Source organism: Ranitomeya imitator, chromosome 5, assembly GCF_032444005.1.
Source record: "Ranitomeya imitator isolate aRanImi1 chromosome 5, aRanImi1.pri, whole genome shotgun sequence".
Lineage (NCBI taxonomy): Eukaryota > Metazoa > Chordata > Amphibia > Anura > Dendrobatidae > Ranitomeya > Ranitomeya imitator.
In genome coordinates this window covers 671,425,577-671,445,755 of record NC_091286.1, presented here as the reverse complement: position 1 = coordinate 671,445,755, position 20,179 = coordinate 671,425,577, and the positions used below count along the sequence as shown (strand labels likewise).

At 44.1% G+C, this 20,179-nt stretch overlaps 1 protein-coding gene across 1 annotated transcript in view; it reads right to left on the bottom strand.

Moving 5' to 3' along the window:
• The window catches only part of LOC138638749 (cytochrome P450 2C25-like), a 419,304-nt gene that overhangs the window by 20,134 nt on the left and 378,991 nt on the right, over positions 1-20,179 (bottom strand). The gene's annotated exons all lie outside the window — the stretch shown is intronic.

Genomic DNA, 20,179 nt, shown 5'->3' with positions numbered 1-20,179 from the left:
TTAGCCCAATCAAATGGAATAGCAGGAATTATTATTTTTTTTAAAAACGTTCGGAGTTACAAAGATATTGACTATGTTAAGCATTTTTATATCTTGTCAGATATTTATGTTTCACTAATTCCATGCTCTTCGCCTTCTTTTTTACTTCTCCCACACTTTCTTCTTCATCATCCTCCTCAGCAGCAGCATCTTTTTCATCAACTTCTTCATCTTATTCATCTTCTTCCTCTTCACCTTCTTCCTATTATTCTTTTTTTTACATTCTTCATATTCTCCTTATTCAACTATTATTTTTCTTCATATTCTACTTCTTCATCTTGTTCATATTCTTCTTCTTCTTCATCATATTCTTAATTGTGACAGGCATTTCTGTAGTTATCTATAAAAGTTTTACAACAGGATTTGTCCGCGTTCAGCTTGGACTGCTTAGTCTTCTTCTGCTTATAATTTAGATAATATCTTTTGCTCTGATTTTTAGTCTTATGCTTAATGTTCTTCTGCTTTTTGTTCTGCAGCTTCTTGTTCTTCTGCTTCTTGGACTTCTTCAGGGTGGTCTTCAGGGTCGTCGTCTCCAGGGTCATCGTCTCCAGGGTCGTCATCTCCTGGGTCATCGTCTCCGAGGTCGCCATCTTCTTCGGGGTGGTCTTCATGGTCGTCGTCTCCAGGGTCGTCGTCTTCGGCGTCGGCGTCTCCGGATTGTCGTCTTCTTTGGGGTGGTCTTCAGGGTCGTCGTCTTTAGCGTCGTCGTCAGGGAGATCCAGAGTGATTAGCAAAAACCATTTCTAAAAGCTTGAACTTGGAAATGTAGCAGAAGTTACAAGAAGGTTGAGGAACTGCACAGAACCAGCTGATGGTACCGGAACCCGGATGCGTAGCCGAAGGTACAAGAGCCAATGGAACTACCGAGGACCAGCTGATGGTACAGGAACCCGGTTATTAAGCAGGAGGTAACCATGCCAGAAAGCACTACCAAGGACCACCAGACACTGGTGAAACTCGGATACCGAGAAGAAGGCACCTAAGCCAAAGGCTCTGTCTGGAACCAGCTGACAGTACTGGAACCAGGATGAGGAGCAGAAGGTACAAGAGCAAAAGACATTGACGAGAACCAGCTGACAGTACTGGAACCCGGATGGGTAGCCGAAGGTACAAGAGCCAATGGAACTACCGAGGACCAGCTGACGGTACTGGAACCTGGTTACTAAGCAGGAGGTACCTGTGCCAGAAAGCACTACCAAGGACCACCAGACGTTGGTGGAACTCAGATAGCGAGAAAGAGGTACCTAAGCCAAAGGCTCTGCCTGGAACCAGCTGACAATACAGGAACCAGGGGGACCTATTCAAGATTGACTTCCAAAGAACCAGCTAATTGTGCTGGAACTCAGGCAGCAGAAGGTCTACATGAAAAGAAATTGCTAGGCCGCGAGCCGGCTGGAGTTACCGAATACCCACAATCCTACAGGAGGAGCTTGTCCTATTGGCACTACGGAACCAGCCTCGATTGCCAGTTCCCGCAGCCCACATAGGAAGCACCTAAAATGGAATGCACCATAGTGTCGGCTAACCCGACCACAAACCGACAGGACAACATATTGGAGGCAAAGTAACTTGACACTTCCAGGAAACAGCTGGCGTGCTGGAACCAGGCTGGGCAGGAGGGAGTAACCGTGCCAAAGACAATGCCAAGAACCAGCTGACGGTACTGGAACCCAGATGGGTAGCCGAAGGTTCAAGAGCCAATGGAACTACCGAGGACCAGCTGATGGTACTGGAACCCTGTTACTAAGCAGGAGGTACCCATGCCAGAAAGCACTACCAAGGACCACCAGACATTGGTGGAACTCGTATACCGAGAAGGAGGCACCTAAGCCAAAGGCTCTGCCTGGAACCAGCTGACTGTACTGGAACCAGGATGGGGAGCAGAAGGTACAAGAGCAAAAGACACTGCCGAGAACCAGCTGACAGTACTGGAATCCGGATAGGTAGCCGAAGGTACAAGAGCCAATGGAACTATGAGGACCAGCTGACGGTACTGGAACCCGGTTACTAAGCAGGAGGTACCTGTGCCAGAAAGCACTACCAAGGACCACCAGACATTGGTGGAACTCGGAAACCCAGAAGGAGGCACCTAAGCCAAAGGCTCTGCCTGGAACCAGCTGACAGTACTGGAACCAGGATGGGGAGCAGAAGGTACAAGAGCAAAAGACACTGCCGAGAACCAGCTGACAGAACTGGAACCCGGATGGGTAGCCGAAGGTACAAGAGCCAATGAAACTACCAAGGACCAGCTGACGGTACTGGAACCTGGTTACTAAGCAGGAGGTACCCGTGCCAGAAAGCACTACCAAGGACCACCAGACGTTGGTGGAACTCGGATACTGAGATGGAGGCACCTAAGCCAAAGGCTCTGCCTGGAACCAGCTGACGGTACTGGAACCAGGGGGACCTATTCAAAATTGACTTCCAAAGAACCAGCTAATGGTACTGGAACTCAGATAGGCAGCAGAAGGTCCACATGAAAAAAAAATGGCACTTCCGAGCAGCAACTGGCAGTGTTAGAGCTCAGGGTCAATGTTAGAAGCAGAGTGTAGGCCGAGGCCTAATTTGAGCAAGTTTAATATCTGCTCTAGTCTTAGTGTGGAGGGAGCAGGAGAAATTGCCACATACACAGCAGGGGAGCAGCTGGCATTACTGAACCCCAATGACAGAGGAGCAACTGTTGACTGTGAGGAAGGCACTTCAGAGCAGCAACTGGTCATGTTGGAACCCAGGGTCAATGCTAGAAACAGAATGGAGAAATTGCCGCATACACAGCAGGGGATCAGTTGACATTACTGAACCCCAATAACACGGCAGCAAGTGTTGACGGCACTTCCGAGCAGCAACTGGTGGTGTTGGAGCCCAGGGAATCCAGGAGGAGCAGAGTGTAGGCTGAGGCCTAATTGGAGCAAGTTTAATATCTGTAGTAGTGTGGGAGTAGATGAGCAGGAGAAATTTCCGGACACACAGCAGGGGAGCAGCTGACGTTACTGAACCCCAATAACATGGCAGCAAGTGTTGACTGTGCAGAATGCACTTCTGAGCAGCAACTGGCGATGTTGGACCCAGGGATTACAGTTCAGGTGGTAGCAACATGAACACAAAAGGAGACCTGGATACTGTTGCCAACCAATTATTTAATCTGGAAGAGGAGTGAGATCCAGGCCTTGATCATTTTCAGAAAAGTAAGCCGCTCAACATTATCAGAGGATAGTCGCATGCGACGGTCTGTTAGTACACCACCTGCGGCACTAAAGATGCATTCCGATAATACACCAGCAGCAGGGCAAGCCAGCACCTCCAATGCATACTGGCTAAGCTCTGGCCACGTATCCAGCTTAGAGACCCAAAACTTGAAGGGGGAAGAGCCGTGTGGGAGTACACTGAGAGGGCAAGACATGTAGTCTGTCACCATCTGATGGAAACGTTGCCTCCTGCTGACTGGAGCCGTCTGTGATGGTGTAGACATTTGTGGCGGGCACACAAACTTTGCCACATTTGGGCCAAACTGGTCTTGCCTTGTGCTGAGGCACTGCTTCTGCTCACTCTTTGTGCAGGTCTTCCTCCACTGCCTCGACGCACTGAGCTGCTTTGTAAAGCATTAGCAGCACTGCTCTCCGATGGAATGGACCAGTGTGTCTTGGTACTCCCACATTTTACGGTGTTATGAGGCTTTGTAAGTTGTCCCAATAGCGAGGATCTAGGAGGGTGTAGACCCAATAATCAGCCGTGTTGAGAATGTGGGCGATGTGGCGGTCATTTCTAAAGCACTGCAGCATGAAATCAACAATGTGCTGCAGACTGCCAACGGGCCAAGAAAAGCTGTCCCCTGCTTGAGGCGTGATCTCTGCCTGCTCTGCATCACCCCACCCTCGCTCTATATACTGACTACTAGAGCATTGTGTACCTCCCTCCTCTGGACAGATGTCTTCCTTCTCCATTGACTCCTCCTCATCCTCCTCACAAAGTGTCCCCAGCCTAGGCCTTTATAAGGAACCACGTTGCGCAGACGGTGAGCCCGCATCAAAGCCGGGACATGTCAGCTGTTTTGAACAGCTGACATGTGCCCGCGATAGGCGCGGGCAGAATCGCGATCTGCCCGCATCTATTAATTAGTTAAATGCCGCTGTCAATCGCAGACAGCGGCATTTAACTACCATTTCCGGCCGGGTGGCCGGAAATGACGTCATCGCCGACCCCCGTCACATGATCGGGGGTCGGCGATGCTTCAGAATGGTAACCATAGAGGTCATTGAGACCTCTATGGTTACTGATCCTCGGCAGCTGTGAGCGCCACCCTGTGGTCGGCGCTCACAGCACATCTGCAATTCTGCTACATAGCAGCGATCTGATAATCGCTGCTATGTAGCAGAGCCGATCGCGTTGTGCCTGCTTCTAGCCTCCCATGGAGGCTATTGAAGCATGGCAAAAGTAAAAAAAAAAGTAAAAAAAAAATGTGAAAAAAATAAAAAAAATATAAAAGTTTAAATCACCCCCCTTTCGCCCCAATCAAAATAAATGAATAAAAAAAAATCAAATCTACACATATTTGGTATCGCCGCGCTCAGAATCGCCCGATCTGTCAATTAAAAAAAAGCATTAACCTGATCACTAAACAGCGAAGCGAAAAAAAAATGCGAAACGCCAGAATTACGTTTTTTTGGTCGCCGCAACATTGCATTAAAATGCAATAACGGGCGATCAAAAGACCGTATCAGCACCAAAATGATATCATTAAAAACGTCATCTCGTCACGCAAAAAATAAGCCCTCAACCGACCCCAGATCATGAAAAACGGAGACGCTACGGGTATCGGAAAATGGCGCAATTTTTTTTTTTTTTTTTTAGCAAAGTTTGGAATTTTTTTCACCACTTAGATAAAAAATAACCTAGTCATGTTAGGTGTCTATGAACTCGTACTGACCTGGAGAATCATAATGGCAGGTCAGTTTTAGCATTTAGTGAACCTAGCAAAAAAGCCAAACAAAAAACATCCGGCACTATGTGCCAGGAACGGTCACGGACCACTCCCGGCACATTAACCCCCGGCACACCACGATCAAACATGATCGTGGTGTGCCGGCAGTATAGGGAAGCATCGCACAGGGAGGGGGCTCCCTGCGGGCTTCCCTGAGACGAGATGTGATCGCGTTGCTGTGATGGTCTCTTACCTCTCCTCCCTGCAGCAGGCCCGGATCCAAGATGGCCGCGGCATCTGGGTCCTGCAGGGAGGGAGGTGGCTTAGTAAGTGCCTGCTCAGAGCAGGCGATTGGTAAGCCTGCAGCGTTGTAAGTCAGATCGCTGATCTGACAGAGTGGTGTGCAAACTGTCAGATCAGCGATCTGTGATGTCCCCCCCAGGACAAAGTAAAAAAGTAAAAAAAAAAAAATTCCACAATGTGTAAAAAAAAAAAATCCTAAATAAAGAAAAAAATATATTTATATTATTCCCATAAATACATTTCTTTATTTAAAAAAAAAACAAAACAATAAAAGTACACATATTTAGTATTGCCGCGTCCGTAACAACCCAACCTATAAAACTGGCCCACTAGTTAACCCCTTCAGTGAAAGGCGTAAGAAAAAAAAAAAAGAAAAACGAGCCAAAAAACAACGCTTTATTATCATACTGCCAAACAAAAAGTGGAATAACAAGTGATCAAAAAGACTGATATATATATCCATGGTACCGCTAAAAACGTCATCTTGTCCCGCAAAAAACGAGCTGCCATACAGCATCATCAGCAAAAAAATAAAAAAGTTATAGTCCTCAGAATAAAGCGAGGCCAAAATAATAATTTTTTCTATAAAATAGTTTTTATCATATAAAAGCGCCAAAACATAAAAAAATGATATAAATGAGGTATCGCTGTAATCTTACTGACCAAAAGAATAAAACTGCTTTATCAATTTTACCAAACGCGGAACGGTATAAATGCCCCCCCCAAAAGAAATTCATGAATAGCTGGTTTTTGGTCATTCTGCCTCGCAAAAATCGGAATAAAAAGCGATCAAAAACTGTCACGTGTCCGAATATGTTACCAATAAAAGTGTCAACTCGTCCCGCAAAAAATAAGACCTCACATGACTCTGTGGACCAAAATATGGAAAAATTATAGGTCTCAAAATGTGGAGACGCAAAAACTTTTTGCTATAAAAAGCGTCTTTTAGTGTGTGACGCCTGCTAATCATAAAAATCCGCTATAAAAGACGCTATAAAAGTAAATCAAACCCCCCTTCATCACCCCCTTAGTTAGGAAAAAATAATAATATTAAATTTTTTTTATTTATTTCCATTTTCTCGTTAGGGTTAGGGCTAGGGTTAGGGCTAGGGTTAGGGTAAGGGCTAGGGTTAGGGTTAGGGCTAGGGTTAGGGTTAGGGCTAGGGTTAAGGTTAGGGCTAGGGTTGAGGTTAGGGCTAGGGTTAGAGTTAGGGTTAGGGTTAGGGCTAGGGCTAGGGTTGGGGCTAAAGTTAGGGTTAGGGTTAGGGTTGGAGCTAAAGTTAGGGTTAGGGTTGGGGCTAAAGTTAGGGTTAGGGTTGGGCCTAAAATTAGGGTTAGGGTTGGGGCTAAAGTTAGGTTTAGGGTTTGGATTACATTTATGGTTGGGATAAGGGTTGGGATTAAAGTTAGGGGTGTTTCAGGGTTAGGGGTGTGGTTAGGGTTACTGTTGGGATTAGTGTTAGGGGTATGTTTGGATTAGGGTTTCAGTTAGAATTGGGGGTTTCCACTGTTTAGGCACATCAGTGGCTCTCCAAACCCGACATGGCATCCGATCTCAATTCCAGCCAATTCTGCGTTGAAAAAGTAAAACAGTGCTCCTTCCCTTCCGAGCTCTCCCGTGCGCCCAAACAAGGGTTTACCCCAACATATGGGGTATCAGCGTACTTGGAACAAATTGGACAACAACTTTTGAGGTCCAAGTTCTCCTTTTACCCTTGGGAAAATAAAAATTTGGGGGGCTAAAAATCATTTTTGTGGGAAAAAAAGATTTTTTATTTTCACGGCTCTGCGTTGTAAACTGTAGTGAAACACTTGGTGGTTCAAAGTTCTCACAACACATCTAGATAAGTTCCTTGGGAGGTATAGTTTCCAATATGGGGTCTGTTGTGGGGGGGTTCTACTGTTTGGGTACATCAGGGGCTCTACAAATGCAATGTGACGCCTGCAGACCAATCCATCTAAGTCTGCATTCCAAATGGCACTCCTTCCCTTCCGAGCTCTGCCATGCACCCAAACAGTGGTTCCCCCCACATATGGGGTAACAGGTGCTCAGTACAAATTGTACAACAACATTTTGGGTCCAATTTATCCTGTTACCCTTTTGAAAATGCAAAACAGGGGGCGAAAAAATCATTATTGTGAGAAAAAAAGAATTTTTGTTTTCACAGCTCTGCGTTATGAACTGTAGTGAAACACTTGGGGGTTCAAAGTTCTCACATTACATCTAGATAAGTTCCTTGGGGGGTCTATTTTCCAATATGGGGTCACTTGTGGGGATTTCTACTGTTTGGGTACATTAAAGGTTCTGCAAATGCAACGTGACGCCTGAAGACCAATCCATCTAAGTCTGCATTCCAAATGGCACTCCTTCCCTTACGAGCTCTGCCATGTGCCCAAACAGTGGTTCTCCCCCACATATGGGGTATCAGCGTACTCAGGACAAATTGTTCAAAAACTTCTGGGGTCCAATTTATTCTGATACCCTTGTTAAAATACAAAACTGGGGGCTAAAAATCATTTTTGTGAAAAAAAAATAATTTTTATTTTCATGGCTCTGCATTGTAAACTGTAGTGAAACACTTGGGGGTTCAAAGTTCTCACAACACATCTAGATAAGTTCCTTGGGAGGTCTAGTTTCCAATATGGGGACACTTGTGGGGGTTTCTACTATTTGGGTACATCAGGGGCTCTGCAAATGCAACGTGACGCCTGCAGACCAATCCATCTAAGTCTGCATTCCAAATGACGCTCCTTGCCTTCCAAGCTCTGCCATGTGCCCAAACAGTGGTTACCCCCACATATGGTGTATCAGCATACTCAGGACAAATTGTACAACTTTTTGGGTCCAATTTATCCTGTTACCCTTGTGAAAATACAAAACTGGGGGCTAAAAAATCATTTTTGTGAAAAAAAAAAAGAATTTTTATTTTCACGGCTCTGCGTTATAAACTGTAGTGAAACACTTGGGGGTTCAAAGCTCTCAAAACACATCTAGATAAGTTCCTTAGGGGGTCTACTTTCCAAAATGGTGTCACTTGTGGTGGGTTGTAATGCTTAGGCACATCAGTGGCTCTCCAAAGCCGACATGGGGTCCCATCTCAATTCCAGTCAATTTTACATTGAAAAGTCAAACGGCGCTCCTTCTCTTCGGAGCTCTGCAATGCGCCCAAACAGTAGTTTACCCCCACATATCGGGTATCAGCGTACTCAGAACAAATTGCACAACAATTTTGAATGTCTAATTTCTTCTCTTTCCATTGGGAAAATAAAAAATTGGGGGCGGAAAGATCATTTTTGTGAAAAAATATATTTTTTTATTTTTACGGCTCTGCATTATAAACTTCTGTGAAGCACTTGGTGGGTAAAATTACTCACCACACACCTAGATAAGTTCCCTAGGGGGTCTACTTTCTAAAATGGTGTCACTTGTGGGGGGTTTCAATGTTTAGGCACATCAGTGGCTCTCCAAACGCAACATGTCGTCCCATCTCAATTCCAGTCAATTTTGCATTGAAAAGTCAAATGGCGCTCCTTCCCTTCCGAGCTCTCCCAATGCGCCCAAACAGTGGTTTACCCCCACATATGGGGTATCAGCGTACTCAGGACAAATGGTACAACAACTTTTGGGGTCCATTTTCTCCTGTTACACTTGGTAAAATAAAAGAAATTGGAGCTGAAATAAATTTTGTGTGAAAAAAAGTTAAATGTTAATTTTATTTAAACATTCCAAAAATTCCTGTGAAACACCTGAAGGGTTAATAATGTTCTTGAATGTGGTTTTGAGCACCTTGAGGGGTGCAGTGTTGTGAATTCTGCTCTTGGGCTCCCTCCGGTGGTTATGAGTAGTGTTGAGCGATACCGTCCGATACTTGAAAGTATCGGTATCGGATAGTATCGGCTGATACCCGAAAAGTATCGGATATTGCCGATACCGATATCTGATACCAATACAAGTCAATGGGACACCAAGTATCGGAAGGTATCCTGATGGTTCCCAGGGTCTGAAGGAGAGGAAACTCTCCTTCAGGCCCTGGGATCCATATTAATGTGTAAAATAAAGAATTAAAATAAAAAATATTGATATATTCACCTCTCCGGCGGCCCCTGGACATCACCGCGGGTAACCGGAAGGCTTCTTTGTTTAAAATGCGCGCATTTAGGACCTGAGGAATGACGTCGCGGCTTCTGATTGGTCGCGTGCCGCCCATGTGACCGCCACGCGACCAATCAGAAGCCGCGACGTCATTCCTCAGGTCCTAAATTCCTAGAATGAGGAGTTTAGTGCCTGAGAATGACGTTGCGGCTTCTGATTGGTCGCATGGCGGTCACATGGGCGGCACGCGACCAATCAGAAGCCGCGACGTCATTCCTCAGGTCCTAAACGCGCTCATTCTAGGAATTTAGGACCTGAGGAATGACGTCGCGGCTTCTGATTGGTCGCGTGGCAGTCACATGGGCGGCACGCGACCAAACAGAAGCCGCGACGTCATTCCTCAGGTCCTAAACGCGCTCATTTTAAACAAAGAAGCCTACCGGTTACCCGCGGTGATGTCCAGGGGCCGCCGGAGAGGTGAATATATCAATATTTTTTATTTTAATTCTTTATTTTACACCTCACTATGGATCCGATACCGATACCCGATACCACAAAAGTATCGGATCTCGGTATCGGAATCCCGATACCGCAAGTATCGGCCGATACCCGATACTTGCGGTATCGGAATGCTCAACACTAGTTATGAGTGGTAGTAATGTGGTAGTTGGTTCGCAGCATTTATCAGGTGTATCTATTTTTTGCAATTTGGGCTGGGCTATATAGCCTTGCTTGATCCTTTAGTCAGTGCCAGTTGTCCATTGTTTTTGGAGGATTCACATCCCTTCTGGTCTCTCCTGTTTGCTGTGCTTTTCTTCAAAGATAAGTCCTGGCTTTGTTTTTGCTGTCCACCTGCTGTGGACCTTATAGTTCTGTGACTTTTCATGTTTTTGTCTTGTCCAGCTTTGTCTGTGAAGGATTTTTTGCAGCCTAGCTATTTCTCTGGAGATGCAGATATACCCTCCATGTCTTTAGTCAGATGTGGTGTTTTGTATCTTCTGTGGTGGATATTTTCTAGTGTTTTGATACTGACCGCATAGTACCCTGTCCTATTCTTTCTTTTTAGCTAGTATGGCCTCCTATGCTAAATCCTGATTTCATTTCTGCGTATGTTATTTCCCTCTCCTCTCACAGTCAATATTTGTGGGGGGCTGTCTTTCCTTTGGGGATTTTCTCTGAGACAAGATAGGTTTCCTGTTTCTGTCTTTAGAGGAAGTTATTTCTTAAGCTGTGTCGAGGGGTATAGGGAGTGTTAGGTACCCCCCACGGCTACTTCTAGTTGCGCTGTTAAGTTCAGGGTTTGCGGTCAGTACAGGTTCCATCTTCTCCAGAGTACGTCTCATGCTGCTCCAAGGCCAGCAGATCATAACAGAGAAGTTTTTAGAATGGTGTCACACTTGGGTATTTTCTATCATATAGACCCGTCAAAATGACTTCAAATGAGATCTGGTCCCTAACAAAAAAAAATTTTGGTTCCAAAATTGTGCTGATGTAAAGTAGACATGTGGGAAATGTTACTTATTAAGTATTTTGTGTGACATATCTCTGTGATTTAAGGGCATAAAAATTCAAATTTGGAAAATTGCGAAATTTTCAAACTTTTCGCAAAATTTCCATTTTTTCACAAATAAACGCAAGTTATATCGAAGAAATTTTACCACTATCATGAAGTACAATATGTCACGAGAAAACAATGTCAGAATCGCCAAGATCTGTTGAAGCGTTCCATAGTTATAACCTCATAAAGGGACAGTGATCAGAATTGTAAAAATTGGCCCGGTCATTAACGTGCAAACCACCCTAAGGGGTTAAATAAAACTGGCTCATTGCATAATGGGAACTTCCGATTCCGGTATCCGCTATTGCAAAAGTATCGGAACTCGGTATCAGAATTCCGATACCGCAAATATCTTCCAATACCTGATATTTGCAGTATCGGAATGCTCAACACTAGCGTTAAGGCATAAACAAGAGATAATCCAACCATTTTAAATTCAAATTCGCTGGCTTTTCCTAGAAAAAATTGATTTGCCATGAATCACAATAATATATAACCTTTAACTGCATGAAAATAGGTGTATGCCAGGGGTGTCAAACTGCATTCCTCGAGGGCTGCAAACAGGTCATGTTTTCAGGATTTCAATAATTTAATCACCTGCAGAGAATGATTCTAGCACCTTGTGCAATGCTAAGGAAACCTTGAAAACACGCATGGTTTGAGGCCCTTGAGGAATGCAGTTTGACACCCCTGGTGTATGCCACTCGAAGATCTTCTATTATAGTATTATTCACTTTTTGAGCTTTTTAACCCCTTAACCCCCAGGGCCATAACTATTTTATCTTACTGTCAATATGGCCATGTGTTGTACTTTTGCCCGACACCATTGGTATTAACATATCTTGTACTGGAAAATGGGATAAAAATTGCAAGTGCGGTGAAATTACAAAAAAAGCGCAATTACACATTTGTTTTTTTTTTCCTTTACCATTTTCATTAAATGCTAGAACTTACTTGCCATTATGATTCTCCAGGTCATTGCAAGCTCACAGACACCAAACAAGTATAAGTTCTTTTTTATTTAAGTGGTGAAAACAAGAACCAAAATTGATAAAAATATTAAAAAAAATGTAAATTTTAAAAGGCGCCATTTTCCAAGACCTGTAGCGTCTCCATTTTCCGTGCTCTAGAGCTAGGTGAGGGCTTATATTCTGCATGCAAAGCTTATGTTTTTTTTTATACATTTTAGTGAAGATACAATATTGCAAAGTAGCGGCAACAAAAAAACATAATTGTAGCATTTTAATTTTTTTTTTCTCATTACGCAGTCTAACGATCAGGTTACTTCTTTTTTTATATTGATTGATTGGGTGATACCAAATATGTGAATATTTGATTTTTTTATTTTCAATGGGGCAAAAAAAATGATTTGAACTCTTTTTTTTTTAACTATTTTTCAAAACATCTTTTTTAACTTTTTCCATGCTTCAATAGTTTCCATGGGAGACTAGAAGCTGCAGTACTTTGATCGCCTCTGCTACACACAGGCGATGATCAGATTGCCTGCCTGTGACAGAAACGCTCACTTGCTCTGAGTGCCGACCCCCAGGCGGCGCTCATAGCACTCTGGCAATGACATCCATAGAGGTCTGTTGCCGTCCTCTGGTTGTCATACTGACCCATCTGTCACCCGTGATCATGTTCTGGGGTCACTGATGGATGGTATTAATGACGTGATTCCTGTAAGCGTGAGTTAAATGCCGCTGTCAGAGATTGACAGCGGCATTTAACTAGTTAAAAGCTCCATATGGATTACGATTGCTCCCGTGGCTATTGGGGGCTCTATAGATCAGCTGTAATGTGCTCGGAAAGGTACGGTCTCAGTGCCGGAGCCTGCACTAAATAGGGTGAGTCCGACATGTGCATACTATTACACCCAATGGAAATGAGTTAATGCAAACACAGCCATAAAGGGCATTTATACTGCAAGATAATCGTGAATAAAGGTTGTTAAAAATACTTGTGCAACAAATATTTTGGTGGGTAAACAGGCAGCAGGAAGCAAAATGCTCGTTCATCAATGAAATCATCTTTTCTGCAACACAAATGAAATAATTCTCACCAATTGACTGTCCTGTAATGGGGACTTACACCGCCCAGAATCATGGCAGCCTATGCACACTGAGCGACCTAATATAAATTGATCAGTGCAAGTTATTTACTTTGGTCTGCCTGTGTAAAGAGGCATTTAAATGACTGCTGATCGGTAAAAGTTTACTGATCGGCAGTCGTTTCATGTTGCCAGTCTGTCCATGTATGCAGACCTTTAGTAATGTGCAATTGACCTCAACCTATAGGGAAAAGAACAAACGAATAATAACTTTTGGTGAACAGCAAAAAAACTCACTACAGTATGAGATATTATAGGCCACTTAAATTGTAAAAAATTATCCGAACATTATCCATTTTGGAGGGAAAATCTTTGCCTTGCTGTTGTTAATACACAGGGAGTGCAAACAAAAGCACCCAGGGCCTTTTCTCATGAAGTGGTGAAAACATCATCCCTGTTAGGGGAGTCTCAATTGATTTTTGCTTTGCTAAATGAAGAAGTGAAAGCTTTTCACAAGGATCCCTTTGAATAAAAGTTGGTAAATTCGCTCTTCTGTGACTGTGCGCCGTGACTCTACCTACTCTTCCAAATTTTTTATGTGAATGAGATAGGCAATTATGACTTTTGTTACTTGGCCTGGTCTACTTGGCTGTTAAAGTGACCAGCCACTCTCAATCTTGCTTATAGCAACCTGTGTCAATGATTTCCACTGGTTCAATTTGCTGAGCTAGAAATCCATGGGATTGGAGCTTAGGGCATCTATTGGACAGGGCCGGTTTTAGACAAAGTGGGGCCCTGGGCAAAAGTTTGAAGTGAGGCCCCAAATGCTCACACATTTCACCATCACACAGAAACATTTCAATTGTATTTACATGGCCTGAGTTCTGGCCATTAAATGAGCGTGATAGACAATGATGAAGTTGCTCGATGCTTGTTCTTGAGATTTTTTTCACCAGCTGAGGAAGAATTATGGGGACAGATAGTCTCTTCGATACAGCATGATACATATCCTGTATAGTACATATAGTTTAATGCACTCCTCATGGTCCGTGATAGAGTATACTGTAGCCTCCCTCAGAGTATACTGTAGCCATCTCAGAGTATACTGCAGCCCTCCTCAGAGTACACTGCAGCCCCTCTCATAGGGGTGTAATGTAGACCCCGCATAGAGTATAATGTAGCCCACTGATAGCGTATGATGTAGTTCCCTCAAAGTATAATGCAGCCCCCTCAGAGTATAATGCAGCCCCTCCTCAGAGTACACTGCAGCCCCTCTCATAGGGGTGTAATGTAGACCCCGCATAGAGTATAATGTAGCCCACTGATAGCGTATGATGTAGTTCCCTCAAAGTATAATGCAGCCTCCTCAGAGTATAATGCAGCCCCTACTCAGAGTATAATGCAGCACTGAATATAGTATATTGCAGATTCTCTCAGAGTGTTAGGCAGCACCCATCAAAAAGGAATGCAGCCCCAAACTCACACAGTATAATGTAGCCCCTCATAGAGAATGATATAGCCCCCTCACAGTATAATGCATCGCCCCTCAGAGTATGCTTCAGCACCCCTCAAAGTAAACTGCAGCCCACTCAGAGTATATTGCAGCTCCCCTCAGAATATAATGCAGCACTGCATAGAGTATAAAGCAGCCCGCCTCAACGTATTATGCAATTCCCCTCAGAATATAAAGCATGCCCACACACACAGTATAACGTATTCGCTTATAGAGTATAATGTAGCCCCCTCAGAGTGTAATGTAGCCCCCTCAGAGTATATTGCAGCCCCCCTCAGAATATAATACAGCACTGCATTGAGTATAAAGTAGCCCCCTCAAAGTATTATGCAGTACCCCTCAGAATGTAATGCATGCCCACACACACAATATAACGTATCCCCTTATAGAGTATAATGTAGCCCCCTCAGAGTATAATGCAGCCCCCATTAGAGTATAATGCAGCCCCCCTCAGATTATACTGCACCCTTCCTCAGAGTAAACAGCAGCCCCTTCAGAGTATAATGCAGCCCTCTACACACAGTGTAATGTGGCCCTCTCACATACATTATAATGTAGCCCCCTCAAAGTATAATGTAGTCCCTTCAGAGTGTAATGTAATCCCCTCAGAGTATAATTCAGCCCCTTCAGAGTTAAATGCAACCCCCTCAGAGTATAATGCAGCCCCCTTCAAAGTATTATGCAGTACCGCTCAGAATGTATTTCATCCCCACACACATAGTATAACGTATCTCCTTACAGAGTGTAATGTATCCCTCTCAGAGTATAATGCAGCACTCCACAGATTATTATGCAGCCCCCCTCAGAGTATAATGCAGCACTCCTCAGATTATTATGCAGCCCCCCTCAGAGTATAATGCAGCACTCCTCAGATTATTATGCAGCCCCCTTCAGAGTATAATGCAGCCCTCCACACACAGTGTAATGTAGCCCCTTTGTATAGTATCACGTAACCCCCTCATAGTATAATATAGTCCCCACAGAGTAAAATGTAATCCTCTCAGAGTATAATGCAGCCCCCTCAGAGTACAATACAACCCCCATCAGAGTACACTGGAGCCCCCTCTTGGAGTATAATTCAGCACTCTTCAGAATATAATGCAGCCCTCTTCAGAGTATAATGCAGCTTTCTCAGAGTATAATGCAGCCCCCTCACACACAGTATAATGTAGTCACCCCCACATACAGTATAATGTAGTCACATATGCACACATGCACGCACACACACATATATACAAAAATAAAATACCCAGCTCTCCTCCTCATTCCCCGCTGCTCTGGTTTCTGCACCTTCTAGCACATTATGGTGCGCGATAAAGTGACATCATCGTGCACCCGCTGAGTCCAAGCACAGGGGAATGATGAGGGAGAGAGTGCATCATCTAATGCTCTATCCTCTCTCTTCCATCACTGCTTTCAACTGTATTGGCATCTATTATGCCGATTAGTTGAATAAGCCATGCGGGGGGAACTGGTGTCGCGTCCCTCTTACTCATGAGCCCCTCTTACTCACGGGCCCCACAGTGGCCGTGTCTTGTGCCACTATTAGCATCACACCACTGGCTGGGGGCCCATGGAGAAATGTGGGCCCTAGGCATCTGCCTAGTATGCCTGCCCTTAACGCCGGCCCTGCTATTGTAGAAAAGACACGGTACAAGTACAATTGAACCTGGCTGTTTAGGCAGTGCAAATCCATTTGCTGATGTTTTTTCTGCTGGTGCACAAGCTTGATGCACCAGCAGAAAAAAACATCTGGCCCATCATGTCATATATTTTACTCTTCGGCAGTGTATGAAATGATGGTGAGCATTTTATTTTGACCAATAAGCATGAGAAGAATTGCAAACTGTTCAAATTTGTGTGTATCTGTGACTATTATTAAATTCGACTAAAAGTCAATTTTCAAAGGATCAACTCAATCCTCTCTAGCACAAACTTATCCTAAAGAATTATCAGAAATATGAGAAAATCATGCTTTGCTTTGTTTTTGTTTACTTGTTTCTAGGGATGAGCGAAACGGATCGGACAATTTCAAAAATCGCCGACTTTCGGCAAAGTCGGGTTTCATGAAACCTGACCCGATCCCAGTGTGGGATCGGCCATGCTGTCGGCGATCTTCGCGCCAAAGTCGCATTTCGTATGACGCTTTCAACGCCATTTCTCAGCCAATGAAGGAGGACGCAGAGTGTGGGCAGCGTAATGACATAGGTCTCGGTCCCCACCATCTTAGAGAAGGGTATGACAGTGATTGGCTTGCTTTCTGCGGTGTCACAGGGGCTATAAAGGGGCATGCACGCCGGCTGCCATCTTACTTCTGCCGATCTGAGCATAGGGAGAGGTTGCTGCACCTTCGTCAGAAGCAGGGATATAGTTAGGGAGGGAAGATTAACCCCCAAACTGCTTGTGCTGTAGCGATTTCCACTGTCTAACACCACCTTTTCTTTGCAGGGACAGTGGAGGCTAGATTTTTGTGCATCAGCTCTGTAGCTTATAAGGCTCCCTGATAGCTGCATTGCTGTTTGTACGCCGCTGTGCAAACCAACTGCTTTTTTAAAAGCAAAAATCCTGTTGCGCCTTTCTGCAGTTCTCTTGTTTATTTGTCCACACTTTTGTGTGCAGCAGTCCTTTTTGTTGCTGCCATACTTGTCCTGAGATCACTGTAGGGAGATAGAAATAGTACTACAGTCCTTGGATTTTTTCAGATATCTTCCAGCCACTTGCTGCCACTTACATTGCGTTGTATTACACACTGTGCCTGCGTTGTGGTGCTGTCTCCCCCCCAAAAAAGTGAGATTGAAATTCTCACAAAGTGGATTTACCTCAGTCCTCTTAGTTTGTGCTGTGTCAGCCAGCCACTTGCTGCCACTCACATTGCGTAGTAAAATGCACTGGGCCTGAGTTTTTCTGCAGTTTAACCCCCAAAAAAGGGAGATTTAAATTGCCACTAAGTGGATCTACGTCAGTTCTGTTTGTCGTATATCTGCCAGCCACGTTCTGCCACTTACATTGTGTAGTGTAATACACTGGGCCTGATTGTTACAGCAGTCTCCCACCCAAAAAAGGGAGATTTAAATTCTCAACAAGTTTATATACACCTTCTACCTTAACCTATTTTAAACTGCATTCAGCCAACTTTTTTATTTTAGGCCCACTACCTGTGTCTGTTTGCGCCACTCAATACAGCTGTACTCCACTGAACAAAGCTGAGCTTCAATTTTCAGGATTTCAGCCTATATCAAATATTAAACTGCATTTGGCCTACTTGTTTGGTTGGGCCTACTAACGGTGTCTGCCGCTGCTTGTTGTTCTCCTCCACTGAACAAAGCTGAGCTTCAATTTTCAGCCTATATCACATAATGAACTGCATTTGGCCTGCTTGTTTGGTTGAGCCTACTAACGGTGTCTGCCGCTCCTTGCTATTCTCCTCAACTGAACAAAGCTGAGCTTCAATTTTCAGGATTTCAGTCTATATCAAATATTAAACTGCATTTGGCCTACTTGTTTGGTTGGGCCTACTAACGGTGTCTGCCGCTGCTTGTTGTTCTCCTCCATTGAACAAAGCTGAGCTTCAATTTTCAGCCTATATCACATATTACACTGCATTTGGCCTACTTGTTTGGTTGGGCCTACTAACGGTGTCTGCCGCTGCTTTTTGTTCTCCTCCACTGAACAAAGCTGAGCTTCAAATTTCAGGATTTCAGCCTATATCAAATATTAAACTGCATTTGGCCTACTTGTTTGGCTGGGCGTACTAACGGTGTCTGCCGCACCTTGCTTTTCTCCTCAACTGAACAAAGCTGAGCTTCAATTTTCAGGATTTCAGCCTATATCAAATATTAAACTGCATTTGACCTACTTGTTTGGCTGGGCCTACTAACGGTGTCTGCCGCTGCTTGTTGTTCTCCTCCTTTGAACAAAGCTGAGCTTCAATTTTCAGACTATATCACAATTTAAACTGCATTTGGCCTACTTGTTTGGTTGGGCCTACTAACGGTGTCTGCCGCTCCTTGCTTTTCTCCTCAACTGAACAAAGCTGAGCTTCTATTTTCAGGATTTCAGCCTATAGCAAATATTAAACTGCATTTGGCCTACTTGTTTGGCTGGGCCTACTAACGGTGTCTGCCGCTGCTTGTTGTTCTCCTCCTTTGAACAAAACTGAGCTTCAATTTTCAGCCTATATCACATATTACACTGTATTTGGCCTACTTGTTTGGTTGGGCCTACTAACGGTGTCTGCCGCTCCTTGCTTTTCTCCTCCACTGAACAAAGCTGAGCTTCAATTTTCAGGCTTTCAGCCTATATCAAATATTAAACTGCTTTTGGCCTACTTGTTTGGTTGGGCCTACTGAAGGTGTCTGCCGCTGCTTGTTGTTCTCCTCCACTGAACAAAGCTGAGCTTCAATTTTCAGGCTTTCAGCCATTATCAAATATTAATTTGCATTTGGCCTATTTGTTTGGTTGGGCCTACTAACGGTGTCTGCTGCTTCTTGTTGATCCCCTCTATTGAACAAAGCTGAGATTCAATTTTCAGCCTATATCACATATTAAACTGCATTTGGCCTACTTGTTTGGTTGGGCCTACTAACGGTGTCTACCGCTCCTTGCTTTACTCCTCCACTGAACAAAGCTGAGCTTCAATTTTCAGGCTTTCAGCCTATATCAAATATTAAACTGCATTTGGCCTACTTGTTTGGTTGGGCCTACTAACGGTGTCTACCGCTCCTTGCTTTACTCCTCCACTGAACAAAGCTGAACTTCAATTTTCAGGCTTTCAGCCTATATCAAATATTAAACTGCTTTTGGCCTACTTGTTTGGTTGGGCCTACTGAAGGTGTCTGCCGCTGCTTGTTGTTCTCCTCCACTGAACAAAGCTGAGCTTCAATTTTCAGGCTTTCAGCCATTATCAAATATTAATTTGCATTTGGCCTACTTGTTTGGTTGGGCCTACTAACGGTGTCTACCGCTCCTTGCTTTACTCCTCCACTGAACAAAGCTGAGCTTCAATTTTCAGGCTTTCAGCCTATATCAAATATTAAACTGCATTTGGCCTACTTGTTTGGTTGGGCCTACTAACGGTGTCTGCCGCTGCTTGTTGTTCTCCTCCATTGAACAAAGCTGAGCCTCAGTTCTCAGTCTATATCACATATTAAACTGAATTTGGCCTAATTGTTTGGTTGGGCCTACTAACGGTGTCTGCCGCTCCTTGCTTTTCTTTTCAACTGAACAAAGCTGAGCTTCAATTTTCAGGCTTTTAGACTATATTAAATATTAAACTGCATTTGGCCTACTTGTTTGGTTGGGCCTACTAATGGTGTCTGCCGCTGCTTGTTGTTCTCCTCCACTGAACAAAGCTGAGCTTCAATTTTCAGGCTTTCAGCCTATATCAAATATTAAACTGCATTTGGCCTACTTGTTTGGTTGGGCCTACTAACGGTGTCTGCCGCTGCTTGTTGTTCTCCTACATTGAACAAAGCTGAGCTTCAATTTTCAGCCTATATCACATATTAAACTGCATTTGGCCTACTTGTTTGGTTGGGTTACGTAACCGTGGCTGCCGCTCCTTGCTTTTCTCCTCAACTGAACAAAGCTGAGCTTAAATTTTCAGGATTTCAGCCTATATCAAATATTAAACTGCATTTGGCCTACTTGTTTGGTTGGGCCTACTAACGGTGTCTGCCACTGCTTGTTGTTCTCCTCCACTGAAC